At 38.5% G+C, this 17,335-nt stretch overlaps 1 protein-coding gene and 1 non-coding gene across 3 annotated transcripts in view; one reads left to right on the top strand and one right to left on the bottom strand.

Moving 5' to 3' along the window:
- Positions 1–17,335, bottom strand: part of SH3BGRL (SH3 domain binding glutamate rich protein like) — a 111,883-nt gene that overhangs the window by 11,594 nt on the left and 82,954 nt on the right. The window lies entirely within an intron of this gene.
- On the top strand, positions 1,773–1,879 carry LOC122690968. Its single transcript, XR_006340220.1, has one exon. It is a non-coding gene; the product is annotated as a U6 spliceosomal RNA (small nuclear RNA).

Consider the following 17,335-nt stretch of genomic DNA (forward strand, 5'->3'; position numbering starts at 1 on the left):
TTATGCCATCCAATCATCTTGTTCTCTGTTGTCCCCTTCTTCTCCTGCCTTCAATCTTTCCCAGCATCAGGGTCTTTTTCAATGAGTCAGCTCTTCACAATAGGTGGCCGAAGTACTGGAGCTTCAGCATCAGTCCTTCCAATGAATATTCGGAACTGATTCCCTTTAGGATTGACTGGTTTGATCTCCTTGCAGTCCAAAGGAATCTCAAGAGTCTTCTCCAACACCACAGTTCAAAAGCATCAATTCTTCTGTGTTCAGCCTTCTTTATGGTCTATTTCTCACATCCATACATGACTAATGGGAAAACCATAACTTTGAATATATGTACCTTTGTCAGCAAAGTGATGTCTGCTTTTTAATACACTGTCTACATTTGTCATAGCTTTCCTTTCAAGGAGCAAACATATTTTAATTTCATGGCTGCAGTCACTGTCTGCAGTGATTTTGGAGCCCAAGAAAATAAAGTCTGTCACTGTTTCCATTGAATTTTGAGGATAATCCATGTAAGAATCAGTAACAGGAGTGGTAGAAGGCTCAATTAAATTAGTGCGTTTTAATTTCCATGATGCTACAGGGGGTGTTCAGATTGCATGGAGTGTGTCAAACAATTTGTTCATCATTTGCATATTTACAAATTTAAGTAGATATACAGATATCCTATAAATATGGTATACTTCAAGGCATTTGGCATTCCAACAGATATTTTTAGTGAATTAAGAGTTACTGTTATAGCTAACATGCTAAGAATTATACATGGCCCTCGATGACTGTCATCTGTCATGCTTATGTGAGACAAAAAGCAGAGAACCCTTAAGATAAATGACTCTCTGGGCCTTTCTCACATTATTGAATGCTTAATATGTTGGGAACACTGTTCTCTATGTCCTGAGCTAAGGTGGTAGCCAGGCCTGGTATCAGTGGTAATTACTGTATATCTTCAGTGATGTCCTTACTCCCTAACCATTAGCTCTGGACCACAAGTATTTCTTCCATCTTCTGAAACTGCCTGACAAATAAATACACATGCCCCCTAGAGTATTCTACAACTTTATAGGGCCGAAGAGAATGGGCTATAATATTTTTAAAGTAGATTCTGCCCTAGCAAATATGAACATTTGTCCAGCTTTGAATCTTCAGGAAATGTAAAAAATTGTTTCTTATATATCTGTAAGTCCATTTTCAAATATCAATTTTACTTCCTACAAGGGATGATTAATATCTAAACAATTAGTACCTATAGGTGCATGCTTGATACAATATATCCCCCAAAAGTGGATTTGGACAGATGTGACTGAAAACCATGCATTGCTAGAACAATTAGGAACAATTGTTCAGAACAATTAGGAATGGGTATCACAAAGTTTCCCTAAGGAATAAAATTTAAATTTCCTACAGGAAAAAATACTTTGGAGTTAAAAGGTTACTGATATCCTTTTCAACACACAAATGTATTTGCAAGTAGACAGTGGCACTGTTCAGGAATTTAAATCAATCTTTTTCAAAGAGCAAACCACACCCCCCACTTCCACCCAAAGAATTTCCACCTGTCAGGGTTTGAGATTCAGGGTATCCATCCCACCAAAGACAACAGAGCAGGGCTGCTAAAAAAACTGCTGCCTACACGAAAAAATCTGTCTCCAGTTAGCCTCAGTAAGTTTCCTGTCTGTCAGCCAAAGGTCAAGTTTTGTTTTTTTTTTTTTTTAAGAGGTTAACTGATAAGGTTTCTGCTTTAGAAGGTGTCAGAGTGAATGTTCAAATTCCAAAGGAAGGTGCTCACTTCGGCAGCACATATACTAAAATTGGAATGATACAGAGAAGATTAGCATGGCCCCTGTGCAAGGATGACATGCAAATTCATGAAGTGTTCCATATTTTTAAGACAGCCTTCAGAATGGGAGAAAATAATAGCATATGAAGAAACAGACAAAGGATTAATTTCAAAAATATACAAGCAACTCCTGCATCTCAATTCCAGAAAAATTAATGACCCAATCAAAAAATAGGCCAAAGAACTAAACAGACATTTCTCCAAAGAAGACATACAGATCATACAGATGGCTAACAAACACATGCAAAGATGCTCAACATCACTCATTATCAGAGAAATGCAAATCAAAACCACAATGACATGTCGTTACGCGCCAGTCAGGATGGCTGCTATCCAAAAGTCTACAAGCAATAAATGCTGGAGAGGGTGTGGAGAAAAGGGAACCCTCTTACACTGTTGGTGGGAATGCAAACTAGTACAGCCACTATGGAAAACAGTGTGGAGATTCCTTAAAACACTGGAAATAGAACTGCCATATGACCCAGCAATCCCACTCCTGGGCATACATACCAAGGAAACCAGATCTGAAATAGACACGTGTACCCCAATGTTCATCGCAACACTGTTTATAATAGCCAGGATGTGGAAGCAACCTAAGAGAACAGCATGGAAACAAGTATACTATCAAGGGTGAAACAGATCACCAGCCCAGGTTGGATGCATGAGATGGGTGCTCAGGGCTGGTGCACTGGGAAGACCCAGAGGGATGGGATGGAGAGGGGATTGGGATGGGGAACACATATAAATCCATGGCTGATTCATGTCAATGTATGGTAAAAACCACTACAATATTGTAAATAATTCGCCTCCAACGAATAAAAATAAATGGAAAAAAAAATAAAAAATAAAAATTAAAGTAAATTAATCTATTTTAAAAAAAGAGTCATGAAGGATCTTTTGATTAATGGAAATGTTTTTATGCCATGATTATTATCATCATTGCATAAATGGATTTGGATTTGTCAAAATTCATCTAGTTGTACATATAAAATTGTTGAATTCTTGTATGTAAAAAAAAAAAAAAGAAAAGAAAAAAATTCCAAAGGAAGAACAAAGCTTCAATAATCACGCTTCTCATGGGAAAACAAGAGTAATTTTCATGACAGTGCTGACCTGCAATAAAGCATTTAATCAAGATGAAATTTTGTCTTGTTTTATAAGTAACCTGACATTTTCTCAGCTGACACTTTAAAGTGAAGATAGACAGAGGTTCCAACTGTGACGGACCAAAATTTAAAGAAAGCCCAGAGATAAATCCACGAACCTATGGACACCTTATCTTTGACAAAGGAGGCAAGGATATACAATGGAAAAAAGACAACCTCTTTAACAAGTGGTGCTGGGAAAGCTGGTCAACCACTTGTAAAAGAATGAAACTAGAACACTTTCTAACACCATACACAAAAATAAACTCAAAATGGATTAAAGATCTAAATGTAAGACCAGAAACTATAAAACTCCTAGAGGAGAACATAGGCAAAACACTCTCCGACATAAATCACAGCAAGATCCTCTATGACCCACCTCCCAGAATATTGGAAATAAAAGCAAAACTAAACAAATGGGACCTAATGAAACTTAAAAGCTTTTGCACTACAAAGGAAACTATAAGTAAGGTGAAAAGACAGCCCTCAGATTGGGAGAAAATAATAGCAAATGAAGAAACAGACAAAGGATTAATCTCAAAAATATACAAGCAACTCCTGCAGCTCAATTCCAGAAAAATTAATGACCCAATAAAAAAATGGGCCAAAGAACTAAACAGACATTTCTCCAAAGAAGACATACAGATGGCTAACAAACACATGAAAAGATGCTCAACATCACTCATTATTAGAGAAATGCAAATCAAAACCACAATGAGGTACCATTACACGCCAGTCAGGATGGCTGCTATTCAAAAGTCTACAAGCAATAAATGCTGGAGAGGGTGTGGAGAAAAGGGAACCCTCTTACACTGTTGGTGGGAATGCAAACTAGTACAGCCGCTATGGAAAACAGTGTGGAGATTTCTTAAAAAACTGGAAATAGAACTGCCATATGACCCAGCAATCCCACTTCTGGGCATATACACTGAAGAAACCAGATCTGAAAGAGACACGTGCACCCCAATGTTCATCGCAGCACTGTTTATAATAGCCAGGACATGGAAGCAACCACGATCCCATCAGCAGATGAATGGATAAGGAAGCTGTGGTACATATACACCATGGAATATTACTCAGCCCTTAAAAAGAATTCATTTGAACCAGTTCTAATGAGATGGATGAAACTGGAGCCCATTATACAGAGTGAAGTAAGCCAGAAAGATAAAGAACATTACAGCATACTAACACATATATATGGAATTTAGAAAGATGGTAATGACAACCCTATATGCAAAACAGAAAAAGAGACACAGAAGTACAGAACAGACTTTTGAACTCTGTGGGAGAAGGTGAGGGTGGGATGTTTCGAAAGAACAACATGTATATTATCTATGGTGAAACAGATCATCAGTCCAGGCGGGATGCATGAGACAATGCTCGGGCCTGGTGCACTGGGAAGACCCAGAGGAATCGGGTGGAGAGGGAGGTGGGAGGGGGGATCGGGATGGGGAATATGTGTAACTCTATGGCTGATTCATATCAATGTATGACAAAACCCACTGAAAAAATAAATAAATAAAGGAAAAAAAATAAAATAAAATGATTGTCTGACACTGTATTTCATAGCTATTCAACAATATTTCTTGGGTGCCTTTTAAGTGTGTAAGAAACGTATGAGTTTCTCTCAAATGTCTAAAGAAACATAGCAGATTCCCTCCTAAAATTACAATCTAATGGGAAGGATTAGGCATAAATATGTTAAAAAATTTTAATTACCACAATGGTATTTAAGTATGAAACTTAAACAACCACACAAGGTGTTTAGGTGAGAGGAGTCAAATGAATCACAAAGCAAATGAGTGGAAGGAACTTAGAAGAGAAAGCAAGTGTTTATTGCTATGAATGATGCCACTTAGATTAAGCTTAATAATGACTTCACAAATGCTACATATATATCCATCTATACTGAATGCAGACTCATGCTTACTGAAAGCTTGATGTATTTCAGTTCAGCTCAGTTCAGTTCAGTCGCTCAGTCGTGTCCGACTCTTTGCGACCCCATGAATCGCAGCATTTAGTAAAGCTTAATATAAACAACCAACTGTGAAAAATGAGCTCACAACTATTATAGCATATTGCACTAGAACAATGAAGGTACAGTATTATAAAATAAACCTGTAAACTTTCTAAATGGATGCTCACAATTTCAATGACTAAATTCTTAATGAATAAACACTTGTGTAGGTATGCATTTTGACTTTTTATACAAGTTAAAAGTTTTGACCCAGTCAACTTATGCAAAAGCAAATTCAGATATATAGACTTCCTCCAATTGGTTCTATTTGTTTTGAATCTGCCATAAGAGAAGCTGCTTTAATTTGTTAGAGAAATAATAAGCTTATCTTTGCTTGCTACTGCTAAGTCACTTCAGTCGTGTCTGACTCTGTGTGACCCCATCCCTGGGATTCTCCAGGCAAGAACACTGGAGTGGGTTGCCATTTCCTTCTCCAGTGCATAAAAGTGAAAAGTGAAAGTGAAGTCAGTCGCTTAGTCATGTCTGACTCTTCACGACCCCATGGACTGCAGCCTACCAGGCTCCTCCATCCATCGGACTTTCCAGGCAAGAGTACTGGAGTGGGATGCCATTGCCTTCTCCGCTTAGCCAGTGCCTAATAAGCATTTAGGTGTGGGGTGAAGGAAGCATGAACAAATAGAATTTAAAGTTGTTGTTGTTCTTTTTTAATCTTTTACTATTCTACTTACCAAATATACCCAAAAGGAAAATTAAATCTGAATCCCCAGTCTGTTTGACTATAGACCACAGCAGCATTGCCACTGTGTAGTCATTTGGTAACCAAAGAGATCTGCATGCATTTTTAAGAGAATGCTGTAATGAGTCCTTAAGCCACTAGCTTCTTACTGCTTAATCTAATGGTACAACCACAGCAAGAGACATTTGTTTTCAGCTTGCCTGTTTTGTAATGCTTTAAAAAATGCTTTGGTCACAATCAGCCATGAAAAACTTGTAATTCATATCTCTTTACCAACAAGTCTGCAACAAATCTAGGTTAAGACTATCAAGAATTTCCGTGTTGATCTCCCATCTCTACCCCTAGCTCTCTGGAGTTATCCTGAGAGATATTCTACGATGTGGCAGCATAAGAGCACAGTGCAAGGTTTGCTATTTTACTGCTGCCTGCCATCCCAAAATACTGTTACTATTTTCTCTTTTAGTTGCACTTCTACCACATTATGTCTAAAGAGATGTTAAGGTCCAAGTAATTTAGGAGATCCAACCAGTCTATCCTAAAGATCAGTCCTGGGTGTTCATTGGAAGGACTGATGCTGAAGCTGAAACTCCAGTACTTTGGCCACCTGATGCGAAGAGTTGACTCATTGGAAAAGACCCTGATGCCGGGAGGGATTGGGGGCAGGAGGAGAAGGGGACGACAGAGGATGAGATGGCTGGATGGCATCACCGACTCGATGGGCATGAGTTTGAGTAAATTCCGGGAGTTGGTGATGGACAGGGAGGCCTGACATGTTGCAATTTATGGAGTCGCAAAAAGTCGGACACGACTGAGCGACTAAACTGAACTGAACTGAATTTCAGAATTGGAGCCTTGTGTGAAAAAAGGAAAAGGTAGATATTTAAAGGTACTTTCTCAAAAATAGGAATTACTATGTCTTAAGGTGGTCACAGTAAAGAAAGTGCACTCATGCCTAATTTTCTGGGTTAAGAAGACTTTTCTTGATCAGTTCTGAATAATCTCATCTATCCAGCCCTTTCTTATCTGCAGTTTTCCACCCCTCCCCCCCAGAGTCAGAAGGAACTGTGGTCTCTCTCCAATTCCTTCAGACACTGCTCTATGTGTAGATCCAGGAAGTTGTGAAATAAGGAGCACCAATTCAATTCAATTTGATTCAATTCAATTCAGTCTTCTGATGCCTGAAACTCTATCATTACTGATTTAGAATGGGCAGGAAGTGTGCATGTTTGGAGTGGAAGGAGGGACTGCCTGGAGATAAGTAGGTAAGGAAACAGTGAAGTTTCTTTGTGTGCCTTAGAATTCTGCCCAGAGTCGTCCCTACTTAAACTCTAACAGAAGGTTACACAAAAATGTGTTGGGAATGACCTCCCAAGATAATCTGAAAACAAAATTCCCAAGCCTTACTGTATGTTATTATTGAGTTAAGTTTTGTATCAGATAAAGACCTTTAAGGAGAAAGGAAGACTAAGGCTTGTTGAGTGTTTGCTGAGTATCAAATTCTTTGTGAGGCTATGTATGCATAGCTCTTGAAATCCTGACAATTCTGAAAGGTTATTATGATTATCCTTATTTTACAACAATGGAAACTGAGATTTAGAAAGGTTAACAGACCTTCCTGAGAAGAATGGTCTATTAATTGCCTGTACCAAATTACAATTCTAAAGCTATCTGGCTGCAAAGCCCTGTTCTTTCTCACTACATGCAGTACATATTAGAATTCACAATCTTGCTGGGGAAATAAGACTGACACATATGGGAGAGTTCCTTCTAAACTTTGTGATACAGAATAGAAAGACAACAAGCCTGAGATATCTTATGTTCTCTTCCAAATAGCCTCATTTAGTGTATTTGATTTCCCAGGTAGTATAGCCTCTTTTCCCTTGACCAGTCTAAACTGACCCCACTGAATTCCCAAGTCCACCAATCTGTGGGCTTGCTTGTACATAGGCAGTATGAACAGAAGAGAACTGAATGGAATGTCATGAGGCCTCTGATTTCTTGTTGACTGCACTGAGAACAATGTAGCCCATGCCCCCCCTTTGCCAAGCATTTCATCACTTAATAGTTCTGAGTGGGCAAAGTTGGTATGCAGGGCATATTTCTGTACTTTAAATTTACAAAGAAGCAGATAAGAAAGTGCAAGGGCATCAGATGCTTCCTGTTCTTTATTATTTTTTTTAAAATAAGCAATGTACCCATCACTTTAAAAAAGTCCAACAATCATTTCACACAGCAAAATGATCTGAATACAATAAACTACTCACTTGAAAGTAAAAAAAAAAAAAAGCTTTAACTGAGTCAGTAAGAGACAGAGGGACTAAAGGAAATAGTATCTACAGAGAAAAGTGCCAGATAAGAAAGGGCTTATAAAGATGAGATTATTCAGAACTGAAACTTAATTTAGTCAAGAAAAACTCTTTTAACCCAGAATATGTGGGTGACTACACTTTCACCTCTTGTAGGTGAACTTCAAACCCACATAGTCTTATCAAATGTACTTGCCAAGAGAAGTGTCTGTTGTTGTTTGGTTGCTAAGTCGTGTCCAACTCTTTGTGACCCCATGGACTATAGTTCACTAGGCTCCTCTGTCTAGAAAAGTATTAGCAGGTTAATAAATAATAGACTAATTTGACCAAAGGCTGAAAGCCACAGAATCAAAATATATACTGCAATCCAACTGCTGCTACACTGGTTCCCTGTGGCCAATTTCAACCTTACCCCTTACTGCTTAACTTTAAGATTTCTGCATAATGTTTTATCTATCACTCTAAAAATATGCATTCCTCAGCCACCCTACAACAGATCAAGCTGCCTTTATTCTTGCCTGAGTTTATTGTGCCAAAGACCTGGAAAAGGTCAGTTTTCATTCCAATCCTAAAGAAAGGCAACACCAAAGAATGTACAAATTACACTTTTTAACTGTGTTCATTATGCATTCTAGCAAGGTAATGCTCAAAATCCTTCTAGATAAGCTTCAGAAGTACATGAACCAAGAACTTTCACATGTACAAGTTGGATTTAGAAAAGGCAGAGGAAGCAGAGATCAAATTGCCAACATCCATTAGATCAGAGGAAAACCAAGAAAATTCCATAAAAACATCAATTTCTGCTATATTGACTAAGCTAAAGCCTTTGACTGTGTGGATCAAAACAAATGATGGGAAATTCTTCAAAAGATGGGAATACCAGAAAGGGAAAACCACCAAAAGAAAGGGAAGACCACCTTTCCTGCCTCTTAGAAACTTGCATGCAGGTCAAGAAGCAACAGCTGGAACCAGACATGGAACAATGGACTGATCTAAAGTTGGGAGTGGAGTATGTCAAGGCTGTAAACTGTCACACTGCTTATTTAATTTATATGCAGAGTCCATCATGTGAAGCTCAAGCAGGAATCAAGATAACTGGGGAAAATATCAATAACCCCAGATATGCAGACGGCATCTCCCTTATGGCAGAAAGCAAAAAGGAACAAAATCTTGATGAAGGTGAAAGAAAAGAGTGGAAAAGTTAGTTTAAACCTCAATATTCGGGGAACAAGATGGTAGAGGAGTAGGTGGACGTGGATTTATCTCTCCATGGATACATCACAAATACACCTCAGACACAGAAGTGCATGCAGAACACCAGCTGAGAATGGACAGGAGTACCTGAGCAGCAGAAAAGAATATATACAATCATGCAAAACTCGGTAGAATGAAGGAACTGGGGGGAAAGCAAGAGTGTTAGTAAGACTGGACCTACCCTCGGCAGGTGGGGAGGACTGAAGCAGGAATCTGATCCCCACATAGGGGCAATTTTCTGCGTCAGAGGAGAAACATTTAAGGCTGAGAGTGAAACAGCTGATCTGTGGCAACCTAAATGGAATTAAAATCAGACACTCCTTGCTGCAGCCATACATACCCTAGACAGGGACACGAGTCCTCTGGAAGGCACAGCAGCTAGGAGCTAGAGGTTAGGGATTGTGGAGCAATCCCAGGGTGAGGGCTGATGTTGACTGTGGAGAGATGGATTGATGGGATGTGAAGGAGGAGATAGGGTGGAAAATGCCTGTGGAGGAGAGCCAGGAAGCCATAGAATCAAGGCAATACTGCTGAGTCACTTGTTGGGGGTGGAGCCATCACCATAGCCTCTCTCTCCCCACACTCCAGCATTGGCAGCTGAACAATAGAGAGGCTGGCCCATCAAATGCCTTAGGCACTGAACTACAGAGTAGGACTCCACCAAGGATGCCCCTTTTAATCTCATTCAAAATTGATGGAGAAATAAAAAGCTTTTCAGACAAGCAAAAGTTAAGTGAATTCAAGGTGACCAACAAATGTTAAAGGGATTACAACAAATGCTTTAAAAAATGTTGACGGGATTATGTAGTCAAGAAATACAAGAGAAGAAAAAAATTTGCAAAATCAATCCCAATCAATTAAGAAAATGGCAATAGGAACATATATATCAATAATTACTTTAAATGTAAATGGATTACATGCTCCAATCAAAAGTCACAGACTTTTGGCTGAATGGATACAAAAACAAGACCCATATATTTGCTGCCTACAAGAAACCCACTTCAGACCTAAAGACACATATAGACTGAAAGTGAGAGGATGGAAAATATATTCCATGCCAATGGGAAGCAAAAGAAAGCTGGAACAGAAATCCTCATATCAGACAAAAAAGACCTTAAAATGAAGAAGTTTACAGGAGATAAGGAAGGATATTACATAATGATCAAAGGATTGATCCAAGAGGAAGACATTACAATTGTAAATATGTATGCACTAAACACAGGAGCACCTCAATACATAAGAGAATCACTAGCAGATATAAAAGGAGAAATTGACAGTAACACAATAATAGTAGGAGGCTTTAAAACCCCATTCATACCAATGGACAGATCATCAAAACAGAAAATTAATAAGGAACCACAAGTCTTAAATGATGCATAAGCTGAGATGGATCTTATTGATGTCTTCAGGACATTCCATACAAATGCAGAATACAACTTTTTCTCAAGTGCACATGGGACATTCTCCAGGATAGACCACACCATGAGTAACAAATCAAAGCTCAGTAAATTTCAGAAAGTTGAAATCGTATCAAGCATCTTCTCTAACCACAATGCTATGAGACTAGATACCAATTACAAGAAAAAAAAAAAACCTGTAAGTAACTCAAACACATGGAGATTAAACAACACATTTCTAAATAACAAACAGGTTAGTGAAGAAATCAAAAGGGAAATTAAAAATTTTCTAGGAACAAATGACAATGAAAGCATGAGAGCTCAAAACCTATGGGATGCAACAAAAGCAGTCCTAAGAGGGAAGCTTATAGAAATACATTCCTACCTCAAGAAACAAGAAAAATATCAAATAGATAACATAACTTTACACCTAACTGGAAAAAGAAGAACAAAAAACCCCCAAAGTTAGTAGAAGGAAATAAATCATAAAGATCTGAGCAGAAATAAGTGAAAAAGAAATGAAAGAAACAATACTAAAGATTAATAAAACTAAAAGTTGGTTCTTTGAGAAGATAAAATTGGCAAACCATTAGCCAGACTCATCAAGAAAAAGAGAAGGATCAAATCAACAAAATTAGAAATGGAAAAGGAGAGGTTACAACAGATGATGCAGAAATACAAAACATTATAAGAGACTATTGTGAACAACTATATGGCAATAAAATGGATAACCTGGAGGAAATGGACAAATTCTTAGAAAAGCTCAATCTTGCATGACTGAACAAGGAAGAAATGGAAATTATGAACAACCAAATTACAAGCACTGAATTTGAAGCTGTGATCAAAAATTTCACACACATAAGAAGTCCAGGACCAGATGGCTTCACAGGAGAATCCTATCAAACACTTAGAGAAGAGCTAATGTCCATCCTTCTAAAACTCTTTCAAAAAATTGCAGAGGAAGGAACACTTCCAAACTAATTCTATGAGGCCACCATCACCCTGATACCAAAACCAAGGGCAACACACACAAAAAAGAAAACTACAGGCCAGTTTCACTGATGAACATAGCTGCCAAAAATCCCCAACAAAACTTTAGCAAACATAATTCAGCAACACATCATAAAGCTCATACACCATGATCGAATTGGGTTTATTTCAGGGATGCAAGGATTCTTCAATATACACAAATCAATCAATGTGATACACCATTTAAACAAACTGAAAGATAAAAACCACATGATAATCTCAATAGATGCAGAAAAAGGCTTTGACAGAATTGAGCACCCATTTATGATTAAAATTCTTGAAAAAATGGGCATAGAAGGAACCTATGTCAACATAGTAACAGCCATATATGATAAGCTTACAGCAAACATTATTCTCAATTTTCAGTTGAAAAACTGAAAGTATTCCCCCTAAGAAGAGGAAAAAGAAAAACGTTCCCACTTTCACTACTATTATTCAACATAGTTCTAGAAATCCTAGCTATAGCAATTGGAGAAGAAAAAGAAAGAAAAGGAATCCAGAATGGAAAAGAAGTAAAGTTTTCACTGTTTGCAGATGATATGATACTGTACATAGAAAACCCTAAAGATAGTATCAGAAAATTACTAGAGATAACCAGTGAATTTAGCAAAGTTTCAGGATACAAAATCAATACACAGAAGTCACTTGCATTTCTATATACTAACAATGAAAAAACAGAAAGAGAAATTAAGGAATCGATCCTATTCATCATTGCAACAAAAAGAATTAAATATCTAGGAATAAACTTACCTAAGGAAACAAAAGAATTGTACACAGAAAATTATAAGACACTAAGGAAAGAAATCAAAGACGACATAAACAGATGGAGAGATATTACATGTTTCTTGGTAGGAATAATCAATATCATCAAACTGACTATACTACCAAACACAATCTACACATTCAATGTGATCCCTATCAAATTACCAATGACATTTCTCATAGAACTAGGACAAAAAAAAATTCACAATTCATATGGAAACACAAAAGACCCCAAATAGCCAAAGCAGTCTTGAGAAAGAAGAATCGAGCTGGAGGAATCAACCTTGCTGACTTCAGATTATACTACAAAGCTACAGTCATCAAGACAGTATGGTACTGGCACAAAAACATAAATATAGACCAATGGAACAATATAGAAAGCCCAGAAATAATCCCATGCACCTATGGGTACCTTATTTTTGACACAGAAAGCAAGAATATACAATGGGGCAAAGACAGTCTCTTCAATAAATGGTACTGGGAAAACTGTACAGCTACTTGTAAAAGAATGAAATTAGAACACTTCCTAACACCATACAAAATGATAAACTCAAAATGGATTAAAAACCCAAATGTAAGATCAGAAACTATAAAACTCATAGAGGAAAACATAGGCAGAACATTTAATGACATAAAGCAAGAGCCTCTATGACCCACCTCCTAGAGTAATGGAAACAAAAACAAAAGTATACAAGTGAAACTTGATGAAACTTAAAAGCTTTTGTACAGCAAAAGAAACTATAATAAGTAAGGTGAAAAGACAACCCTTAGAATGGGAGAAAGTAGTAGCAAATGAAACAACTGACAAAGGATTAATTTACAAAATATACAGCAGCTCATAAAACTCTATGTCAGAAAAACAAACAGCCTAATCAAAAAATGGGAAAAAGACCTAAATAGACATTTATCCAAAGAAGACATACAGATGGCTAACAAACACATGAAAAGATGGTCAACATCACTCATTATTAGAGAAATGCAAATCAAAACTACAAATATCACCTCAGTCTGGTCAGAATAGCCATCATCAAAAAGTCTACAAACAATAAATGCTACAGAGGGTCTGGAGAAAAGGGAATGTTCTTGCACTGTTGGTGGGAGTGTAAATTGATACAGCCACTATGGAAGACGGCATGGAGATTCCTTAAAAACTAGGAATAAAACCACAATAAATAAATAAAACCAGCAACCCCACTCCTAGGCATATACCCTGAAGAAACAAAAATTGAAAGACACATGTATCCCATTGTTCATTGTAGTACTATTTACAATAGCTAGAACATGGAAGCAACCTAGATGTCCACTGACAGATGAATGGATAGAGAAGTTCTGGTACATATACACTGTGGAATATTACTCAGCCATAAAAGGAACATATATGAGTTAGCTCTATTAAGGTGGATGAAGCAAGAACCTATTATAGAGTGAAGTAGGTCAGAAAGAGAAAGATAAATATTATATTATAACACATATATACAGAAACTAGAAAAATGGTTCTGGAGAATTTACTTACAGAACAGCAATGGAGAAACAGATATAGAGAATAGAGAACGTACAAGGGGAGAGGGGAGGAGAGGTTGAGATGTATGGAAATTAACCCAGAAACTTACATTACCATATTAAAATAGACAGCCAACAGGAATTTGCTGTATGGCTCAGAAAATTCAAACATGAGCTTTGTATCAACCTAGAGGGGTGGGATAGGGAGGTAGGGGGAAGTTCAAAACGGAGGGGGTATATGTACACATATGGCTGATTCATGTTGAGGTTTGACAGAAAACAACAAAATTCTGTACAGCAACTAACCTTCAATGAAAAAGTAAAAAAAAAAAAAAGAAAAAAAAAAAACCTCAATATTCAAAAAACTAAGAAAAATGGCATCTGGTCCCACCATTTCATGTCAAATAGATGGGGAAACAATGGAAACCGTTACATGCTTTATTTGCTTGGGCAGCAAAATCACTGCAGATAGTGAGTGCAGCCATGAAATTTAAAAAAAAAAATGCTTGCTCCTTGGAAGAAAAGCTATGACCAACCTAGACTGTGCATTAAAAAGCAAAGACATTACTTTCTTGACAAAGATCCATATTGCCAAAGGTATTGTTTTTCCAGTAGTCATGTATGGATGTGAGATTTGGACCACAAAGAAGGCTGAACACCAAAAAATTGATCCTTTTGAACTGTGGTGTTGGAGAAGACTCTTGAGAGTCCCTTGGACAGAAAGGATATCAAACAAGTCAATCTTAAAGGAAATCAATCCTGAATACTCATTGGAGGGACTGATACTGAAACTGAAGCTCCAGTACTTTGGTCACCTGGTGTGAAGAGCCAAATAATTGGAAAGGACCCTGATGCTGGGAAAGACTGAGTGCAGGAAGGGAAATGGATGACAGAGGATGGGATGGTTGGATGGCATCCCTGACTCAATGGACAGGAGTTTGAGCAAGCTCTTCGAAATGGTAAAGGACAGGGAAACCTGGCATGCTGAAGTCCATAGGGTTGCAAAATAGTGGGACATGGCTGAGTGACTGAAAAACAAGAAATCAAGAAAAAGGAGAAGGCCCAAATCAAAGTCAGAAATAACTGAGGAAAAGTTACAAACAATACAACAGAAATTTAAGGATCATAAGAGATTCCTATAAACAACTATAAGCTAATAAAATGGACAGCTTAGAATAAATGAACATGTTCTAAAAATGTAGAATCTCCCAAGACTGAATCAGGAAATATGAACAGAGAGAAAATCAGTAATGAAATTTAATCAATAATTTAAAATACTATCAACAACAACAACAACAAAAAAATCCAGGCCTAGATGACTTTATATGTGAATTCTACCAAACCTATGTACAATAGCTAAAATCTATCCTTTTCAAATTATTCCAAACACCTGCGTAGGAAGGAACTTCCAAACTCATTCTATGGGGCCAGTCTCACACGGTTACCAGAAACCAAGCAAATGTATCACACAGAATAAAAGCAAAATTACAGGCGCAAATCACTGGTGAACATAGACACAGAAATCTTCATCATATTAGTAAACAGAACCCAACAACACATTAAACGGATCATATACCATGATCAAGTAGGATTTATCCCAGTGATGCAAGTATTCTTCAACACATGAAATCAATTAATGTGATACATCATGTTAACAAATTGAAGAATAAAAACAATATGATCATCTTAACAGATGCAAAAAACCTTTTGATAAAATTCAGTATCCATTTATAATAGAAATTCTCCAGCAAGTCAGCATCGAGGGAACTTGGCATGGTCTGTGTGCTCAGTCATGTCAAACCCTTTGTGCCCCCGTGGACTATAGCCTGCCAGGCTCCTTTGACCATGGAATTTTCCAGGCAAGAATACTTGAGTGGGTTTCATCAAGGTAATTTCCTACTTCAAGGGATCTTCTCGACCCAGGGATTGAACTCACGTGTTACATTTCTGGCAATGAGAGGTGGATTCTTTACCACTGTGCCACCTGTGAAGACCCCAGAGGGAACCTACTTTAATAAAATAAAGGCCATATATAACATGCCTACATATGACATTATATTCAATGGAGAAAAGTTGAAAGCACTTCCTCCTAGATCAGGAACAAGACAGACATGCCCATTCTCACCACTATTATTCAACATACTATTAGCAATCCTAGTGACAGCAATAAGACAAAAAAAAAAAAAAAAAAAAGAAGAAGAAGAAGAAGAAGCAAAAATAATCCACACTGGAGGTGGGAGGGGGTCCCAAGATGGTGGCACAACAGGACAGGGAGACCACTTTTTCCCTAAAAATTCATCAAAAGGTCATTTGAATGCTGAGAAACTTCCACAAAACAACTTCTGAACGCTGGAGAAGGACACCAGGCACCCAGAAAGGCAGCCCAATCTCTTTGAAAGGAGGTATGGCAAAATACAAAATATGCAAAGAGAGACAAACGATTTAGGGACAAGAGACCCATCCTGGGGAGGCGGTTGTGAAGGAGAAGCTTCCACACAGTAGGAAACTCTCCAGCTGTGTCTGTGGGGAGTTTTGGAATCTCAGAGGGCAACATAACTGGGGGGAGGAGGGGAGAGAAAAAAACAGAATTTGCACCTAACCACAAATGTCAGCAGAGAAGCGACCCAGAGGTTCACATCCACCACCAGCAAGTGGGGGCTGGGCAGGGAGGCATAGGTTGCATCATCAGTCCTTAGGGGAAGGACTGGGTTTGAATGCCCTGAGGACAATCTGAGGGACCTAATGTGACATAGCAACCCAAACTGTGGGATTGACAGAGAGACCAAAAAAAGAAAGGACCTTTCCCGGGAAAGTTTCCAAAGCTGCATGGTGACCCCAGCACACTCAGAGAACAAAGGATTGTGCCCTAGCGAATTCCAAAGGAGAGCAAGCTGGCTGCCATTTAGGGCACTCCTTCCCTGGAGGCAGAGAGGCAGGTGTGCCACAACCAGAGATGAAAGGCAAGGGGCTGTTGCAATCTCAGCCCCAGAGACCAAATCTCCCACCAAACTCTGAGCAGGCTGCCAGTTGTTAATCATGCCTTCCTGGAATCCTAGACAGTTCACATCCACAAGGAGTGTCATGACCTGAGATCAGCTCCCCAGAGGAGATACACAGCACACATGGGATTGTGTGCTCATGGTGTACCCAGGAAACCGAGCTGCTGAGATCAAGGAGGTGGGTAAGATGCATGGCCCACCTGGGACAGTGAGCTCACCAAGCACCTCGTCACCTGAGCAGCTTGGACCTGGAAAGGGCACAAAACTCAGAGCCCATCTGGGTCTGTGCCCTTGGGTAGCACCCAAGAACCTGAGCAGCTTGGACCTGGGAAGTGCACAAAACACAGGGCCCACTTGGGACAGTGCCCTTGCAGAGCACCCTGGAGCCTGAGCAGTGT

Source organism: Cervus elaphus, chromosome X (genome assembly GCF_910594005.1).
Source record: "Cervus elaphus chromosome X, mCerEla1.1, whole genome shotgun sequence".
Lineage (NCBI taxonomy): Eukaryota > Metazoa > Chordata > Mammalia > Artiodactyla > Cervidae > Cervus > Cervus elaphus.